This window comes from Scyliorhinus canicula, chromosome 14, assembly GCF_902713615.1.
Source record: "Scyliorhinus canicula chromosome 14, sScyCan1.1, whole genome shotgun sequence".
NCBI classification, from domain to species: domain Eukaryota; kingdom Metazoa; phylum Chordata; class Chondrichthyes; order Carcharhiniformes; family Scyliorhinidae; genus Scyliorhinus; species Scyliorhinus canicula.
In genome coordinates, this window is record NC_052159.1 from 66,390,839 (window position 1) to 66,409,647 (window position 18,809).

General features: G+C 43.3%; 1 protein-coding gene across 1 annotated transcript in view; it reads left to right on the forward strand.

Annotated features, from left to right (window-relative positions):
• Positions 1-210: 210 nt before the first annotated feature.
• Positions 211-18,809, forward strand: part of edar (ectodysplasin A receptor) — a 136,144-nt gene continuing 117,545 nt past the window's right edge. Inside the window, exon 1 of the mRNA XM_038819029.1 lies at positions 211-380. The gene's annotated coding sequence lies outside the window, so the exon portion shown is untranslated. The remainder of the gene's footprint in view (positions 381-18,809) is intronic.

The following is an 18,809-nucleotide window of genomic DNA, read 5'->3' on the forward strand; positions in this document are numbered from 1 at the left end:
TTAGTAATGCTCTCGAGTGGGCAAAATAATCCATGCATTGGACGGGTTGTCCTGTTTGAGGTGCTTTGCCGCAGTGTTCGCCCTGAGCCTACAGAGGGCGCGCGTTGGTCGCTGCTCTCCAGCTGTTGAAGATGTGCCTCCAGATGTTGTACCCTGACGTCAGGAGCAGGAGGAGGGGTAAGTGCACTGAAAGCTGCATAGGCGGGGAGAGAAGCCTGAAAGTCCTCCGGAGCGCAGAGATGGACTAGCGAAAGTGGCAATTAGCAGGCTAATTTGCTAATCGAGCCATCAAACATTATTCTTCCTTCACACTTACCTGTTTTGCTTGATGCGACTGGGGGAAAAGGTTTGTTTTTGCCGGCCTCAAAGTGGTATCTCAGGTAAGTTGCTCTCGTCCCTTGGCTTTGCACGGAATTAGATGCATCGAAGTGCATGTCCTTTCGCATGTTCTACTGTTTATATACCTGGTCTCTAGGCAGTAAGAATTGGACGGGTACGGGGGAATGTTCTGTCAAACTAATAGCTGTTTCAGTATAATCTATTACTCCCCAGTTACTTTAGAGCATTTAACGATGCAGGCTTATTTTGTTTGAAATTGTGAATGGAATAAGTGTTGATGCCTATTATTTTTGTATAAGTACCATTTTAATACAGCTTCCCAAAGTTTGTTATTTTGCTTTGTAAATAATCTCAGAGACAATGCATGAGCCCTTTAAAGATCCCAATTAACCCTTTAAAGATCCCAATATTCTATGTTAATCTTATCCTTAAAATATGCAAATGTATTTTGTGGTTATGGAATGCATCATTTTAGGCAGAATCCATCACATGGTTGATAATCCACATTCTAATTGACTACTCTGCATATTCTAAATAAATTGCGAGCATTTAAAACTAACCCTACTAAAAATAATAAAATTAAACGTGTGCTGTTGCAAGGACACTGGCCATTTAAAATAAGCTTTGACTGCAGTAGATAACTTTCATTTGTATCAAGATGGTTTGACCCCAAATTTGAAATCCATCAGCATGTAGACTTATGTGAACCACCATAGGGATATTCACCTGAGCTTGGAATACAACTGTTACCTGATCATTAATGAATTAATGCCTTGGGTATAGAGACATATTAGACTGCTAAAGCAGAGGTATTGCCATTGTTCAACCTGATACAACAAACTATTATCCAGCTGAACAAAATTCTCCTCCAGATCTGAAACAGATGTCTCCAGACCATGTAGACAGTGGTCAAACTATTAATTAAGAGAATGCTACTTTAAAAACAAACATACCTCAAAGTTTGATCAGTCCAATTGATCAGTGATTGAATTGTAACATGTTCAGAATGTTGTACTGCCAAAAACAAGAAGCTTCAGGTGTAACTTCTTTTAACAAAGCATTTTTAATAATTCACCAGAATATGAAATGTAGCCAAGTGCATGTTTACAAGCTATTATATCTGTATTAGTGCTATTCAGTTTATGAGTTATTACTTTTTTCAGTTATCCACTTTCTAAATGTTTTTACCACACACAATTTCAAGTCATATTATTACAGTCGCACTTTTAAAATGGAGCTAAACTTTAACTGGTATGAATCATCATAATGAGAATTTTATCCGTTATCCTATTTCAGCCATGTTGCTTTTGGGAGGTGTCAATCAGAAACAAGATTATTTCTTATTGAATGGGGATTGGGGAAGGAAAAGAAAATCACAAGGCTCGTTTTCATTCAGATGACTTTCAATGACTATTTGAGAGTAACTTAGATGGAGACCTGGGAACAAACCTAAATTATAGTTGGTGCATAAGACCATAAGACAAACGAGCAGAATTAGGCCACTCGGCCCATCGAGTCAGCTCCGCCATTCAATTATGCATGATCCAAAGCAATGAGAAGCAGGCGGGAAATTTAGAATAAAGATAACTATCTAAAAAAAACAAAATTAATGTAAAGGATACAACTAAATTAAATTGTTTGGACTTTTATTGCCAAAATTTCAGATTTGGAGAAGCCCAGATTTTGGAAGTCTTGGAACTTTTAGTTCAGGCAAGAAGTTGAGAAGCTCAAGAATGAAATCTGTGACATGATGTTCACTACAAAGCATAAATCAAGATAAAACTTTTGTGAATTACCGTTAAACAGTATATTAGTTATACTTTTTCCCTTAATAAGTAACGAATTACGGTGTCTTTATTCTGAGATACATCACCCAAGAGTAATCATTTCAAGAAGTGTAATAGAGAGCAGAATAACATTTCTACAAGCGAATTAAATTCTCACAATAACTTGTATTAAACCTGAATTTATGGATGGTATTATGAATGGTATTAGAAAGTTACATACGTTATACCTGCATTTATTATAACTGACACCAGATTTTCAGCACTTCAAATCTTTTTCTTGGATCCACTTTTAAACAAAGCAAGAAACTGAATTCAAATACCTTGCAAGTTCCACTAATACTTTAAAACTCTGATTAAATATTCAAATTATAGATTATATTTCGGAACTGCACATCAAGTATTTTTTTACAATGTAGTTTCAACTTTTGAAAATGTTACTTTAACAAGAGTGACAGCTGCATAATTATGAGAGGACATAGATTTAATACTGTTGAATTACACTTGGCTTTATATTTAACACAATTTGAACTGTATCAGCCTAAATTAAGCAATCTTCACATTCTTATTAAGTATCTGCAGTTGAGTGAAATATGATTCATAGAGGACCGGGTCAGTTTCCAACAAAAGAATAGTCTAGCCTATCTAAGCAAAGTTAACAAAATACTTCTAAATCACAGAAATGGAATTACAAACTCTGAACATAAAGATGCCTGTGGGCATCTTTAGTCCTGTACTTTGAAGAGCAGAAGGAGGTACTGTGCACATGCTATGCACTTTAGAAAGAAAATAAACCTTTTATTGCCCTTTATTGCCTATATTATTTCCAATTGATCCCCAGTGGAGCATCCATCCCACTTAGCAGTGAAGGTGGAACAATCAGCATCACAGGCATTTCTGTGATTTCTTTAATGTTGCCTCATGATATCCACTTACCTGAGACTGACTTTGGGAGAGAAATCTAAGGCAAAACAATCTTCCAAGTATATCCCCAAGGTAGAATCATTCAGCTGAGCAAATGTCTGCATACTAATGTATGCCCAGGTGAACCTAAAGCTTCAAACTGAATTTTCCAGATTGGGAGCCAGGCATTGAGCAGCCTGAAATGTTGAGGACAGAAAGTAAACTTTTATTTTGCGAAGTGGAATTTTGGATTTTTCTGTCTCTTTTTTGGTTAGAAAATATTTACTTCAATTTCACTTACATAGGATGCCATGATTTGATGGTGTTTTAGAGATTTCATATTCTGTGATTTTCCCTCTCTATGAAAACTATCTTAATAGATAAATATCAAACCCAACTCAATTGACTCTAACCAAATGGTATTATGAATGGTATTAGAAAGTTACATACGTTATCCCAGAATTCCCACAAATGAGTGGCTTTGTTCATCATTTGTTAAATATTTTTATTATTCTCTTATTCTAGAGTGGGTGACAAGCCACACTCACAAACAAACATAGGGTTTTCACATTAATGCATTCTAATTAGTCAAATAGCAGGAAGTTATCTTTCATCAGGAGCAAAGCAGTATCATTGTCTCTGGCAGTTTTAATATAAAGTTAGATGTTATTATGCATCATGAGCAATGTATACAACTGGTCCAGTTGAGATTGGGCTACCAGCTGGAAGGAATGATTTATGAGGAAGCACAGTCAATGGGGGAGGTGTAATGGTGCAGTGGGTGGCACCTGGTACCTATTTGAACATTACCTTTAGTTTAACCACATAGTGCACCTCCTACAATTTGGCATTTGGCAACACGTCTTTCCTCATTCATATAAAATGATACCTGTTCTTTTGCAGATTTGTTCCTGTAGTTTATTTGGAAATCTATGATGCAAAATTCCTTGTTTGTAGTTTCTCACAAGCAAAACCCTTACATGTATTTTTTTTTTTTCAAGTTTTATCCAAATTGAACGTCTTTACACTCAGCATTAGTTAATGCCCATGTCAGAAATAATTTGTCACCCTGACGTAGGTAAATGGATTTTCCTCCCCATGTAAAGCAACTTAAAATTAGCCTTAACAAGAATTTCAGTGTGATGCTTCTCTCCTCATGATCCACAGCTTTCATGCTTGGAAATGGAGGGCAGTTTTAATATAAAGTTAGATGTTATTATGCATAAATGAGCAATGTATGTAACTGGTCCAGTTGAGATTGGGCTACCAGCTGGAAGGAATGATTTATGAGGAAGCACAGTCAACGGGGGAGGTTTAATGGTGCAGTGGGTGGTACCTGGGCCAAGCTCTGGTTTCGAGTCCCATCCTAGGACTCAATGGCCAAGGAAGATGCATTTGTAATAGGTTAAGTCTTTCCAGTAAAGGCAGTAAGAGCTGAAGAGACTCCTGGTCGGCCATGCTTGATGTGGAGTGGAAGCCCTCAAGCTAGAAGCCTCTGGCGTCAGGCTAGCAGCCGGTTCCAGGAAAAATCTAGCTATGGAAATAGATGAAAGTCTGCCTTGTGCACCACGAGTTGCAGGAAGAGAATCAACAACAGTCAATGGAGAAGAAAATAATAATGATAATCTTTCTTAGTGTCACAAGTAGGCTTACATTAACACTGCAATGAAGTTACTGTGAAAATTCCCCCGTTGCCACACTATGGCGCCTGTTCGGGCACACTGAGGGAGAATTCAGCATGTCCAATTCATCTAATAAGCATGTCTTTTGGGACATGTGGGAGGAAACCGAAGCATCTGGAGGAAACCCACTCAGACACAGGGAGAACATGCAGACTCCGCACAGACAGTGATACAAGCCAGGAATCAAACCCAGGTCTCTGGTGCTGCGAAGCAGCAGTGCTAACCACTGGGTTACTGAACAGGGTGCATAACGGATCATCTGGAAAGTCCCGATTTTGGTTACTTGTCAGTGCTAAATTAACTGATTTCAGCTGGTGCGGCATTAGGAGCATAATAACCGACCTCAGTATCTCCAGGTCAGGATGGGATTAATGTGGAATTATGTGTGTGCACATCAAAAGAGGACAGCATCGAAGTCTGCTGTATTAGAACATAGAACAGTACAGCACAGAACAGGCCCTTCGGCCCTCGATGTTGTGCCGAGCAATGATCACCCTACTCAAACCCACGTATCCACCCTATACCCGAAACCCAACAACCCCCCCAACCTTACTTTTAAGGACACTACGGGCAATTTAGCATGGCCAATCCACCTAACCCGCACATCTTTGGACTGTGGGAGGAAACCGGAGCACCCGGAGGAAACCCACGCACACACGGGGAGGACGTGCAGACTCCACACAGACAGTGACCCAGCCGGGAATCGAACCTGGGACCCTGGCACTGTGAAGCATTTATGCTAACCACCATGCTACCGTGCTGCCCCTTAAAGTTAACTTTTAGTTCTCTCTCCACAGTTATTGCCTGCCTGAAATTTTCCAGCCTTGCTTTTATGAAATGAAATGAAAATCGTTTATTGTCACGAGTAGGCTTCAAATGAAGTTACTGTGAAAAGCCCCAATTGTATTGCATGGTCAAATAATCTGTTAATTGTGACAGTCAAGTGACAATTGTCACACTCATTCACAAATCATCAGAATTTAGGTGAACTGTCAGAGGATGGCCATTGTCCATGGTGCCCATCTGTGAAAAGATTGATTTGGCTGCATCTTCAGTTGATTGAAATTCATCTGGAGCAGAATTTCTGACAATTAGCGCCCAGGTTTGATATGGAAACAAAAATAAAATAAAGCATGTTCACAGCTTTTATTTTTTCTATAACAAAAAAGACCAAAATTGATTATATTAGATTACATAGGGAATTATATAAATAAATTAAAATGTATAAAAATAGGCCATTCTTCTTTGTACAAATGTTCTTTTCTCCTACATAAAGTGATCCTTTCTTTCACGAAAAGAGGATTTAGGCCGAGGATATAGGACAACTATTTGAAAATAATAACATTAAGAGATATGGGAAAAGGAGAGAATAATGAGATTGGATGAATATCTTCCTGAGGGCAACACGGTGGCACAGTGGTTAGTACTACTGTCTCACAGCGCCAGGGACCCAGCCTTGGATGGCTGTCTGTTTGGCATTTGTATGTCCCCCCCCCGCCCCGTGTCTGCGTGGGTTTCTTCCGGGTGCTCCGGTTTCCTCTCACAGTCCAGAGATGTGCAGGTTAGATGGTTTGTCATGCTAAATTGTTGAGAAATAGGCCTAGGTAGGGTGCTCTTTCAGAGGGCCGGTGCAGACTCAATGGGCCGAATGACCACTTCCTTCACTGTAAGGATTCTGTTGAGTTTTGTTTGGGAAAAATAGCATCCTATTTTGCAGAAAAAGTTTTCCTGATTTCTCTCCATTTCATCAGGATTTCATTAATTGACTGCCAAAGTTACAGCAGAACATTGGTCAAACTGTTACTTAGATCTTACCCTTATGATTCTAAATAATAATGGAGAAATAATCAGAAGAAAAACAAGAAATTATTTAGCAAATAATCGCAATAACTCTTTAATATGGTAAACAACATCAAGAAAACAAACTTTTAGAAGTTTTTCTGGTTTACAACGGATTTTTTTTCAGGGGAGGGAGGCCATTCTGCCTGTCTAGCTCATACTGCTTACTTTGTTCAGCCTTCCAAAGTCCCTCCATTTTAGCATCTTACTCCTTCTTGAGTGATTCCAGAGTTTTATCCAGAAATCCGTTGCAAGTGTTAAGCATTCTATTTTATAAACTGAAAAAATTGCATAATGAAGTTCTGAGAGCACTTTTAATAAAATCCAAGTGGTGATATCATCTGAAAAATCCAGATAAAAGTCAGAAATAATTCGTTATTCAAAAATTGTCATCATAAAATGAAAAATATTTCAGCTCCTAATCATAATTAGGGTGGAATTGCCCCATGTGCATTTTTTTGTGGTTTTGGCAATGGCTAAATTCTTTTTGACTGAAACTCAGTACTTCAGATACGAACAGTCTTTTCAATAGGATATTCCTGTGAAACGGTTGCTGTAGTTTTTTTATTTTATCGATTATACATTAATTCTCTGTGTGGAGTAAATATTTGATCTAATTAATCATAGTGTAAGGATACTCAATGTCTTTACCTTCCAGTTTGTGGTGTCTTATAATTCATTTCCAGAGGCAAAGAGTCTGTGGTTGAATAGAAAAAGGCATGTCCCTGCAAATAGTTTGAACAACCATAACCAACTCTCAGTTTGCAAAACCATCAATCTCCTCATCTTCAAACATTAGTACACATTCCAGACTTTCAAGAAAGCACCTTTGTACATAAACTTGCAGGCTGGAAGATGATGAAAGTGTAGGGGGTGTATGCACTTAGTCTGATAATGAGGGTGAGGCTTGCATTTCGGCGGTCTGACCAAATCCATACTTCCTATGACACGGTTAAAGCACTGACGGCTTTTTTTGAGACAATTATTCTATTTGGAATTTGTGGTTCATTTCAAGAAGAAAAATCTAACAATTAATTATACACACTTAAAAGAGGAAAAGAATCCTTCAATACTTACTCATGTCTGTAATTAATAATACTCACAAATAACACAGACAGCCCCATTTCTTTCATGTGTAAGGGTGCTTCATGCATTTCCTCAATTATTAAGTTCAAAAGACAAGACGTACAAAGAATAAGTTATACTGTACGCGTGTGGTGAAAAAAATCTATTTTGCAGGTAACATTTTGTGAGCAATACTGCTAAAATTAATAGAGTTGATTTTGTACAACTGCAAAAGGAACTGAACAGCAAATTCAAATATTTCACTTTTCAAATGAGCAAAAAAACAAATCATTTTTGTATAAAAACGTGGATGCACTTAGCAAATTTCTTTCTTAAAAACAAACCAACAGTATCCAGATACCTGTTTGTTGAATCTTGTCAACTTTGCTACACCACATTAAAGAAGTGCCTTTTAATTATAGCTCCCGACCTTGGCAGAGTATACAGGTTTTTCTGTGTAGCTTTAAGGTTCTCCAGACATCAAAAGATTTTCGTTTCTTCCTTTAGGGCTAACAAAAAATCTTAATTCCATACAAAAGTTTTAGGTTTCACAGACACTGAAAAAGCTACCGATTTCAATGCTGGTGCTTAAAACATAGTTTACTAGATGATTTAGAAGTTCAGTGTCAAAAGAGATTTTGAAGAAAATTTTGTTTTTTTTGTAATGCCTATTGTGCCCTGCAGCCCACATAGATAGATTTACTCTTTCATGTTTGATGGATTGTAAATTGGTAGTTTATTCAGTGCATTAAGAGTCAGGGAAGCAATAGCTTCACGTGACAAAATAACATGGCACGTCAGGAAGAAAGTGCAACTCCAATATATTAACAAAGATATAATAATACTAAAGCTAACCATCGCAACTTGGTTAACATTGGGATTAAATTTTATGGGCACAAACCTGCATGGAATCAAATAATTTTTAAAAATTTGTTCAGGGGTTGTGGGTGTTGCTGGCTGGGCCAGAATTGCCCATCCCAAATAGTGGGCGGAATTCCCCCCCCCCCCCACCACCACCACCACCACGCCGGGTGGGAGAATCGCTGGGGGTCCCAGCGAGTCCCGCCACACCGCCCCGGCACTCGCACGCGATTCTCCCACCACCCACAAATCGGCGCGGCGGGATTCACGGCCGGCCGCTGGGAGAATCGCCACTCGCCGTTTGTAACGGGCGAGCGGCGATTCTCCGGCCCGGACGGGCCGAGCGGCCTGCCCAGCATGACAGGTTCCCGCCGGCGCCGTCCACACCTGGTCACTGTCAGCGGGAACAACGCGGGAACGCTGGGGGGCGGCCTGTGGCGGGGGGGGGGGGGGGAACCTGCACGGGGGGAGCCTCAAAAGGGGTCTGGCCCGCGATTGGCGGGCCAGCCTCTCTGAAGGAGGACCTCCTTTCCTCCGCCGCCCCACAAGATCCAACAGACATCTTCTTGCGGGGCGGTCGCGGGGAGGACGGTAACCGCGCATGCGCAGGTGACGTTATTTACACGGCACCGGCCGCCTAATTTACGTGGCGCCGCTTTTACACGGTGCCAAGGCCCGCCGCTTGTAAATGACACGGTGCCGCTCCTAGCCCCCCGGGGGCGGGGGAATAGGGGGCTGGGAACGGCCTCCGACGCCGGAGTGAAACACTCTGGTTTTCACTCCGGCGTCGGGACTTAGTCTACCGATGGGAGAATTGCGCCCAGTATATTTAAGAGTCAATCATATTGCTGTAGGTCTGGGCTCTTGTAGACCATACCAGGTAAGAATGGCAGATTTCCTTCCCTAAAGAACATTAGTGGATGAGATGGATTTTTACAACAATTGACAATGGTTTTATTGTCATCATGAGACATTTAATTCCAGGTTGTTATTGAATTCATATTTCACCATCTACCATGGTGGGGTTCAAACCCAGATCTTGCCCTGGGTCTCTGTGTTACTAGTCCATTGGCAATACCATTACACCACCATCTCCCCAACAGCACAGAAGAGGCCTTTCAATCCACCAAAACAATGCTAGATCTTTGCCAGAGCTGTCCGTTTAGTCCTGCACCCCACTTCCTCAACACTTCCACCACACCACCACCCCAACCCCCATAACTTTGGGGAGATGTTGGGTTCATGGTAATGTTACTGGACTGGGTAATCCAGAGGCCCAGGCTAATATTCTGGGGGCATGGGTTCATGGTGAAATTTGAATTCAATTAATTAAATTTCAAATTAAAACCTAGTCATCGATTGTTGTAAAAACCTGTCTGATTCATTTTGTCCTTTTGTGAAGGAAATCTGCTATCCTTATCTGGTCTGGTCTGGTCTATATGTGACTCCAAACCCACAGCAATATGATTGAGCCTTAAATGCCCTCTGAAAAGCTGAGTGAAGGTGAGTCAGATGCTACACTTCTCCATCTAGCTTTGCAACAATTAATATTCAATATTTGCTTGGCTATTTCCTGATTGGGAGAATGGATGGAGCATTCCCACTCAAGCTTCATTCGTTGCAAAAATTGCAACTGGTTCCTAACTACATTCATGCTCACACAATATAGACTCCCGGATTTATGGAAAATGGACATTTTACTAAGCAAAATGGAGAATGGGCATTCTACTTTTGGAACAAAACCGAGTTGGGAAATGTTCTTTTCATTCAATATATTTGGAACTACACAGGGCCCAGGAAGCTATCCTATATGTCTGGGGGTAAACATTAAAATGCATGAGACCTTTCAGGTTATTTCACTGAGGAGGCACTAAAATGCAACAATCATTCCTGTGGATTAACGGTTGCCGTTATCCAGATAATTACAGAAACTAGTTCACAAGCTCATTCACAATGAACTTGCAGACTTCTTGGCTTTGGAGTGGAATTCAAAAGAATGAGTGTGAGAAGAATCACATTCCAGCATAAGGATTTATAAATGGGTGAAACTCGGAACATCATTGTATGTCATTGGTCAAGGCATCAGAGACTATTTGTGAGGACAATTAAAAAGAGATATTATGGTCACCTCACAGAAAATAGATTTCTGATAAAGGACATTTAATAAGACACATTTTTGCAAGCAGTAGGTAGAGAGAGAGAGATGAAGATTTCCAGACCAGCTAAGGAACAAAACCCTCCCAAAATCCATCAGATTTGGGCTGGCCTTTACCAACGTATTTGAGGAACCAAACTAGTTCTTCGCTTCAGGGAGTCGACTATACTGTGACTACAGAGAAACCTACTACGCCACGGAGTAAGCCATTGTGAATCAATTTTCATAAACCTCCAGAGAGGGCCAGAGTCAGAAACAGGCCACAATCTCACAACTAAATCTGCTTGAGAGAGCTACTAAGGAGAGTCCTCAGCAGGACAATACAGTGCTGGTGTGAGCTCCAGGGTCTCGGGTGAGCAACCTATTACGAAGAAGCTGCAATCAGAAACAAAGCAGCATAAAGATAACTTTTTTTAAGGTATGACTTCATTCATTGTGCCAATGCAAATCAGGATGAAAAACCCATGTAAAACAGGGGCTGTTTAGCACAGGGCTAAATTGCTGGCTTTGAAAGCAGGCCAGCAGCACGGTTCGATTCCCGTAACAGCCTTCCCGAACAGGCGCCGGAATGTGGTGACTAGGGGCTTTTCACAGTAACTTCATTTGAAGCCTACTCGTGACAATAAGCAATTTTCATTTCATTTCATTATATGCAGGGACGTACTGACAAATGAAAGTTTAAAACCCTCAAATCTTCCAACGCATTTGAAGATTAAGCGTGGCAAGTTCGAGAACAAACCAAGGATGCAGCAAGAACTTAAATCATCAACTGAAGTCCTCAGCAGAAATGTTACATTGAATGACAAAGTACAATTATCCTCTGACATGGCAGCTTACTGTGTAGCTGAAGAGAAAATGCCCCACACTGTAGCTGAGAGATTAATTTTCCCTGTAGCAATATACATAGTTCATACAGTCCTAGATGAGAGGTTAGCTGAAAAATTGAAATGCATCCCAGTCAATGATAACAGAGTGGTTGGCCGAATTTGTGAAATTGCTGAGAATTTAGAGGCCCAGCTTATTTCTCATTTAAAATCAGCACAGGTAGGGTGGCACAGGGTCGCTAATGTAACCCCACATTTTAAAAAAGGAGGGAGCGAGAAAATAGGGAATTATAGACCGGTTAGCCTGACATCAGTGGTGAGGAAAATGCTGGAGTCAATTATTAAGGATGAAATAACTGAGCATTTGTAAAGTGTGGTCAGCATGGATTCACTAAAGGGAAATCATGCTTGACAAATCTTCTGAAATTTTTAGTAGAGTGGACAAGGGTGAACCAGTGGATGTTGTGTATCTGGACTTTCAAAAGGCTTTTGACAATGTCCCATGCAGAGATTAGTGAGCAAAATTAAAGTTCATGGTATTGGGGGTAATGTATTGATGTGGGTAAAAAACTGGTTGGCAGACAGGAAGCAGAGAGTGGCAGGCAGTGACTAGTGGGGTACTGCAGGCTTCAGTGCGGGGACCCCAGCTGTTCACAATATACATGAATGATTTGGACAAAGGAATTGCATGCATTATCTCCAAATTTGCAGACAACGCTAAGCTGGGTGGCAGCATGTGCTGTGAGGAAATGAAATGAAATGAAAATTGCTTATTGTCACGAGTAGACTTCAATGAAGTTACTGTGAAAAGCCCCTAGTCGCCACATTCCGGCGCCTGTTCAGGGAGGCTGCTACAGGAATCGAACCATGCTGCTGGCCTGCTTGGTCTGCTTTCAAAGCCAGCGATTTAGCCCAGTGTGCTAAACAGCCCCTGGAGAAATACAAAGAGGCTGCAAGATGACTTGGACAGGCTGACTGAGTGGGCAAATACATGGCAAATTCAGTATAATGTGCGTAAATGTGAGATAATTCACTTTGGAGGTAAAACAGGAAGGCAGGTTATTATCTGAATGGTGGCAGTTTAGGAAAAGGGGAAGTGCAATGAGACCTGGGTGTCATTGTGGAGCAGTCGCTGAAGGTTGGCATGCAGATACAGCAGATGGTGAGGAAAGCTAATGGCTTTCTGGCCTTCACAGCGAGAGGATTTGAGTATAGGAGTAAGGATGTCTTGCTGCAGTTATACAGGCCTTGGTGAGACACCTTGAGTATTGTGTGCAGTTTTGGTCTCCTAGTTTGAGGAAAGACATTCTTGCTATTGAGAGTGTCCAGCGAAGGTTCACCAGACTAATTCCCGGGATGGCCGGACTGACATATGAAGAAAGACTGGATTGACTGGGCTTGTACTCACTGGAGTTTAGAAGAATGAGAGGGGATCTCACAGAAACATATAAAATCCTGATGGGACTGGACAGGCTAGATGCGGGAAGAATGTTCCCGATGATGGGGATGTTCAGAACTAGGGGTCACAGCCTAATAATAAGGAGTAAGCCATTTAGGACCGAGATGAGGAAGAACTTCTTCTCTGAGAGAATTGTGAACTTGTGGAATTCTCTACCACAGAAAGCTGTTGGGGCCAGTTCATGGATAGATTCAATAGGGAGCTGGACGTGGCCATTGCGGCTAAAGGGATCAAGGGGTATGGAGAGAAAGCGGGAGTGGGATATTGAATTTGCATGTTCAACCATGAGGATATTGAATGGTGACACAGGGTCGAATGGCCTACTCCTGCACCTATTTTCCATGTTTCTATGGAACCTCTATGTCTTTATGGAACAAAAGGGGAATCACAGGCAATTTCAAGACTTAATCTCAAAGGAAGCAGGTGTCACAGTGAATTTTGGACTTTTAAGATCCAAGTACGTGCTGTCTCTTTTGTAATCATCTTTCCTTGTGTGTGTGTGTGTTTGTGTGTGTGCGTATGCACGTATTTAAGTGAGAGAGTGGGTGTTTCTGTGAGTACATTTCAGTCATTAAGCATTCAAGGCTTTTCCTTATGAAAAAAACCTATCATTTGTCTGTTCTTGAGAGTTACAGCATCCTGGGGCCAAAAACATTTATCTTCAAACAAATCCGACTTTGATCAGTTGAGAGGGGGAAAGTGGAAGCATCCGACCATCTCGCCTTGTATTTCATACTATGTCATTAGAATCCGTACATGCAAAAGCCGGGGGGGGGGGTTTCTGTGACGCGGTAGGGGGTGAGATATGACATGGTCAAGGGCGAAGAAAGGGGCCATCTGGGATGGGCTAGGTCCAGAGTGGAATTAAAGAGGCAGGAGTTAAGTGGGGAAGATGACGGACGGTAGAGGGGATTGGAGGCACAAGCCTCCAGTAAGATTGGTAATGTGGAACGTCCGGGACCAGGTTAGGTTAAGGAAGGAGTGGGTCGGGCAGGTTTTTCACTCGGGGTTTGATTTGAAATCGAGGGGTGTGGCGATTTTAATGAGCGAAAAAATGGGATTCGCGAGTGCGAAGAAGGTGAGGGATCAAGATGGGGGATATGTGATTGTGAGTGGAGTATTGGAAGGGGCACCGGTAGTGTTGGTAAATGTCTATGCCCCAAATTGGGATGATGTGGGTTTTATGAGGGGATTTCTGGCAGCAATCCCAGATTCGGCTACATATCAGTTGATCATGGGAGGAGATATTAACTGTGTCCTGGAGCCGAGGGTGGATAAATTGAGCCCCAGATCGATGGGTAGGGTACGAATGGCAAGGGAGCTGGAGGGGGGGATTCTGGAGAGGTGGGTATGGTGGATCCATGGCGCTTTCAGAACGCAGGGGGAAGGGAGTATTCCTTCTTTTCACACGTCTATAAGGTGTATTCGAGGATTGATTACTTTGTAGTGAGTCGGAAGATTTTGGTTGGGGTGGAAGGGGCAGAGTATGCGGGGATAGTTATCTCGGATCATGCACCCCACTGGCTGGATATTCGGTTCAGTACGGGACGAGAGCAGAGGCCGGGATGGAGGTTTGACTCGGGGTTGTTGGCAGATGGAGGTTTTGTGATAAGGTGCGGTTGGCGATTAGGGATTATGTGGAGTTCAATCAGAATGGGAAGGTCGGCGGGCATTTTTTGGGAAGCTCTGAAGGCAGTGGCAGGGGTCTCATTCACGATTCGTGCGAATAAGGAAAGGAGGGCGGAACATGACCGTCTAGTGAGCGAGATAGTGGAGGTGGACAGGGAATATTCGAGGGTGCCCACCGTGGAGGTTTTGGCGAGGAGGAAAAGGTTGTAGGGACAATTTGACAGCCTGACAACGAGGAGGGCGGTAGGGCAACTGCGTAGGGCAAGAGAAATGCAATATGAGTATGGGGAGAAGGCGAGCCACATGCTGGTGCACCAGCTGCAGAGGCAGGCTGCCTCCAGGGAAATATTGAAGATCCGGACTGGGGCTGGGGATGTGGTGTCGGAGTCAAGGAAGATAAATGAGGCATTTAGAGAGTATTGCCAGGGACTTTATGAGGCAGACCCAGGAGGGGAGGAGGGGGACATGGGGTGGTTTCTGGACAAGCTGGAATTTCCCCAGGTGGATGAAGCAAAGAGGCAGGCGGTGGAGGAGCCCCTGGGGCTGAGGGAGGTGCTGGATAGTATCAGGGGTATGAAGTCGGGGCCCGATGGATACCCGGTAGAATTTTATTCGGAATTTGCGGCGGACCTGGCACCACATCTGTTGGGGGCGTTTAATGAAGCACTGGAGAAGGGGCAATTGCCGAAGATGATGAAGCAATGAAGCAGGCAGTAATCACACTAATCCCAAAAAAAGGGAAGGATCCGGTGGAATGTGGGTCATGGGCAGCACGGTAGCACAAGTGGATAGCACTGTGGCTTCACAGCGCCAGGGTCCCAGGTTCAATTCCCCGCTGAGTCACTGTCTGTGCGGAGTCTGAACATTCTCCCCGTGTCTGCGTGGGTTTTCTCCGCGTGCTCTGGTTTCCTCCCACAGTCCACAACCGTGCAGGTTAGGTGGATTGGCCATGATAAATTGCCCTTAGCAACCAAAAAAGATTAGGAGGGGCTATTGGGTTATGGGGATAGGGTGGAAGTGAGGGCTTAAGTGGGTCGGTGCAGACTTGATGGGCCGAATGGCCTCCTTCTGCACTGTATGTTCTATGTATAGACCCATATCACTATTGAACATGGATGTGAAAGTATTGGCTAAGTTGTTGGCGGGGAGGATGGAGGATTGTGTCCTGGCGGTGGTTCCAGGAGATCAAACAGCCTTCGTGAAGGGCTGGCAGCTCGTGAGTAATATAAGACGGCTGTTGAATGTGGTGATGAATTCTTCAGTGCTCTGGTACTGGAGGTGATGGTGTTCATGGACACGGAGAAAGCATTTGATCGAGTGGAGTGGCGGTACTTGTTCGAAGTTTTGGGAAGGTTTCGGTTTGGCCCGAGATTTGTGGCATGGGTGCGGTTGCTTTATCTGGCACCAAGATTGAGGGTGAGGACGAATGATATGAGCTCACAAAGCTTTGACTTAGACAGGGGTACAGGGCAGGGGTGCCCGTTGTCGCCGCTGCTGTTTGCGTTGGCCATAGAGCCATTGGCGATGGCTCTCAGGGGGTCGGCAGAGTGGCAGGGGATAATGAGGGGACAGAGGGAGCATCAGGTGTCACTCTATGCCGATGACCTCTTGCTGTATGTTTCGGATCCGTTGGAGATTATGGGAAGGATTATGAGCCTGTTGGGGAGGTTTGGAGGGTTCTCGGGATACAAGCTGAATGAAGGGAAAAGCGAGGTATTCCCGGTGAATGAGCTGGCACAGCGGGCTAATTTATGGGGATGTTATTTACTGGAACGAGGGCTAGATTTAGGTACTTGGGAATCAGGTAGCAAGGGAATGGACGGGCTCCATAAGTGGATCTTAACGAAGCTGGTGGAGGAGGCCAAGGAGGATCTTAAGAGGTGGGATACACTGCACTTAATGTTGGCGGGGAGGGTCCAAGTGGTGAAAATAAATATTCTGCCGAGGTTCGTGTTTATCTTTCAGGCTTGCCCGATCTTTATACCAAAGCCCTTTTTTTGGAAAGTGGACACAATCATCTCTGACTTTGTATGGGCGGGGAAGGTGCCGAGGGTGGGGAGGACCCTGCTACAGTGGCAGAGGCAGCAGAGGGGGTTGGCGTTGCCAAACTTGCTTCATGATTATTGGGCGGCGAATGTGGACAAGGTGCGGCGTTGGTGGGAAGGAGAAGGGGTAGAGTGGGTTAGGATGGATGAGGAATCTTGTAAGGGGTCTAGTTTGAGGGCTATGGTGACGGCAGCATTGCTAATGGCTCAGAGTAGGTATTCAGGGAGCCCAGTGGTGCAGTCCACGGTGAAGATATGGAATCATCTGAGGAGGTATTTTAGGGTGGAAGGGATGTCGGTGTTAATGCCACTGTGCGAGAATCATGGGTTTGAGCTGGGGGAGATGGATCGTGTATACAGGAGGTGGAGGGAAGAGGTCAAGGTGAGGGATTTGTATTTGGAGGAAGGGTTTGCCAATCTGGAGGAGCTAAGGGAGAGGGTAGAGCTGCCGAGGGGTAGTGAGTTCAGGTATCTGCAGGTTAGGGACTTTGCACGAAAGGTCTGGAAGGGGTTCCCTAGATTGCCGAATACACCCTGCTTGAGCGACCGCCGCTTCTGAATGTGGAAGGGGAGGGAAGAATTGGGGATATATATAAGTGGCAGGGAGGCGCACGGGTGGTGAGGATCAAGGAGAAATGTGAAGCAGAGTTGGGATGGAGATCAATTGGGAAGTATGGAGTGAGGCACTGTGAAGGGTAAACGAGAGCTCCTCTTGCGCAAGGACGAGCCTGATACAGTTTAAGGTGGTGCACAGGGTGCATATGACTCAGGCGAGAATGAGTGGGTTCTTTCAGGGGGTAGCAGATGAGTGTGAGAGATGTAGGCGGGGGCCAGTGAATCATTTGCACATGTTTTGGGGTTGTGGAAAATTGGGAAGATTCTGGACGGGAGTGTTTGCGGTCTTAGCCAGGATAGTGGAGGAGGGAATGGACCTGGACCCTTTGGTGGCGGTATTTGGGGTTTCAGAGAAGCCGGAGCTCGTGGAGAGGAGGAACGCCAATGTCTTGGCCTTCGCCTCTCTGATTGCACGGTGAAAAAGGAGAAAAATCTGTACAAACTGTATAGTTGATTGTTGGGAAGAGTGTTTTGTTTATTTGCTGTAACCTACTTTGATACAAGTTTGAATAAAGTTTGAAAAAAGTTTAAAAGAAAAGAATCCGTATATGTACAGTAGGCCCATGTGGAAGTTACAGCAGGTTTATTGTCAGGGTTGACAGGGTGGTATGGCGAGATGGCACGATGGTGCAGTGGTTAGCACTGCTGCCTCACAGTGCTGAGGACCTAGGTTAGATCCTGGCCCTGGGTCACTAACCATGTAGAGTTTGCACATTCTTCCCATGTCTGCGTAGGCCTCACCCCCACAACAGAAAGATGTGCAGGGTAGGTGGATTTGCCACGCTAAATTGCCCCTTAATTGGAATTATTTTTAGAAACAGGGTGGTATGGCTACCAGCCCACTTGTCGGCCCTTACGCCGTTTTAATACTCATTTTCTCATTAGGAAATTGGTCCCTGGAGTAACTGAAGCAAAAAACCAATGGGGTACAACCAGAAAACAACATAAAATGTAGAAAGTTGTGAAGAGGACACAGCTCAACCAAGAGACCACATAGTGATAAAGCATAGCATGCATTCTACACCTTACTGTGAACAACAAGCAAGATTGTGATTTCCAATTTATAAATGTTATGTTATTTACTGTTTATCTGTAAATTTGACACTAATATGAATGCTATTTAAATTTTATTATGAGCTTATTATTTGTGTATAACAGGTCATTTGTTAGAAGTGGGATTTTTATTCATGGATTGCTATGTGCAATGATTCAAATGTGACTGCACTGCAATGCCCTGCATTTTTATGCAACCATTAAATCTGAGCTCAGTTCCAACTCAAGTGCATGCATCATTTCCCATCTAAAAACTATTTTGCAGGTATAGAGCTGAATCTGATTATGGAGCTTGTTCGGTCCTCACATTTTCTACTGTTTTAAGTGTTCCCATTAGCTTCCACAGTGTTCACTTTGCCATCTAACCTGTACTTTTGTTCAGCTCTGAAAATCAATATGGTTGACTCTTAATTGCCCTCAGGGATGGGCAAGTAAATGCTGACCCAGCCAGTGACTCTCACATCCCATGAATGAATTTTTAAAATCCATAATTAAGGATTATTACAATCAATCGTCACAGATTTCCACCAATGTCGTCGCATGGGGAAGTATCAGG